Genomic DNA, 2,206 nt, shown 5'->3' with positions numbered 1-2,206 from the left:
CCGGTTTTGGGTTTGACCTAGAGAGAGAGAGAAAATAATTGTCTTCAGAATCATTGAGAGGGAAAGGAAGAACAACCCTTTTTTCCTCTTTTTCAAAAGACTAGGTAAGAGAACAAGACGAGTTCATTTCGTTATTGTTTTTTTTATGCACTTTCGATTTAGGATGATTAATTTTTTCCTAATTAATTAATAAGGGTGGTTATATAATTCAATATAAAGTGTGAATAAGTAATATAAAACTTTGAGGTTATTTTAGAATTTTGAATAAATTAAAGATGTCACATCATCACTTAGCTAATGTATCTTAATGGCAAGGGACATCAGTAATTGTAGACAAAGTCTAGAGTTGGATTAGTATTTTAAAAAAGAGTTAGGGATAAAGTAGTAATTATGCTATAGTACTAGAGGGCAACAATAATAATCCCTATTATGTAATAAAAAACTATTTATTTATTCATTGTGTTTCATTTTTCTTTTTACCTTTGGTTTTTGTTATGAAAGCTTTAGTCCCATATCAGAAAGTGAGGATATTTTTTTGGCAGAAATGTACACAGGTATAAACAAATAAGATCATGAGGAACGTTCAGTCATTACTGCAACATTAGTTGCCCCCTTTACATCCAAACTCACTGGTTCCTGATCATAGTAATGGGCTCACAAAAATAACTAGAATCTAAATTTAGGACTGATTGGATCTTGATCAAGCTCATTTAGAATCAATGCTATCCGGATCTGACATGATACGACTGAGTAGATGACTTGCATTGGGCTAGGCTTTATCGTGACATGTGCCAATAGTGATGTGAGAGAGTGGTGACTGAAACCCCAACCATGGACTGTCCGAGATGGATGCAGGACCCATTACCAACCAGTGCTGAGTGACTGAGACTTTACCAAAGAAGTATGGTGCTATGACTTCAAGCATGTCTACCATAGAGACTAGCATATGTAGAATTAGAATCATATTTGCATCATCTGTTTCATATCATCTTGCATCATGTTATGTTTTGTATCATATGACTATGTATTATGGAATAACTGTCTTGCTAAGTTCTCTCGAATTCATTCATTTCTGTGCAATTGTTTTGTTAGATTACTTTGTAGGTGTTGAAGAACCTGATGGCTCCTTCCTCGAGACAGACCCGGATGTCTCATACTACTCTGAAGGTCTTGGCTACTATGAAGATCACGGTGATGATCCCGAGGGTGGTTACCCGCCTCCGTACTAGGATTAACTTGACCTTAGTGTGGGAAAGGCCGTGTTTGGTCTCGTACATTTATACTTATGAGGATATCTTGTATAAGATCGAGGAGACCTTGGTTTAGACTTTTAAATTGTTTCTCTTTTGAAGTCTTGGATCTGTAATTTTTACCGTAACTGATCTACATTCCATTATTATTGAGGAAGTGATTTTCGCTTTCCTTCTTTTTGACTGTATACATTGGTATCGTTTAATTCCGCATTCTGATTATATTATATTGTTCTTATCTTATTCATGATTTCATTTTATTATATGCTTTAACCTTGATTATTATTGTTCATGATTGTGTTATCACATATGTGGGAGGCATGGTTGCTCGATACTTGATCCTTGGGACTGTGGATCACATACCGGGTATGCCAGATAGGGTACCGACTGGGTGGATGTGACAACTTCCGCTGCAGTAATTCTATATTTAGGAAAACGAATCTAGGTAAGGATTTTTTCCCTATCAATTAATTGAATTGAGATATATAGAGTTATTAACCAATACAAGGTTACCCATGGAGCATCCATCTATATTTAATTTTAACCACCCAAGACAGGCAGGGGTCTAGAACACTTTTCGAGGACGAGAGATGCTCTTTATATTAAGGTTAATCCCAACTGTCTAAATTGGGAGTAAACCTCTTGAGTGACCTTCGCCCCCTCAATGTTGATAGCATTTTATGCAAGATCAACACAATTTTGCCGTAAAATGCATCTTTGTGAGTAAAACACACCATCAAATCGTTTTCTGTTTCATACAGGCCAAATATATAGCATAAGGAGGCATCCATTTAGCTAAGCCACCCCTAGAGGAGTTGACTTAGCTTGCAAAAACCACCACTTTAAACTCTCTTGAAAGGTGTAATGAACTACCCAATTCATACCAAACATCGCCGCAAGACCTTCCCCACAACAGCAAACAATGGGGCAAGAGAGCATTAGATGCGTAAAGTCAT

The sequence above is a fragment of the Hakea prostrata genome, chromosome 1, assembly GCF_041222555.1.
Source record: "Hakea prostrata isolate BN-2017 chromosome 1, UWA_Hpros_2, whole genome shotgun sequence".
Classification (NCBI taxonomy): domain Eukaryota; kingdom Viridiplantae; phylum Streptophyta; class Magnoliopsida; order Proteales; family Proteaceae; genus Hakea; species Hakea prostrata.
Note: the sequence above shows the minus strand (reverse complement) of the source record.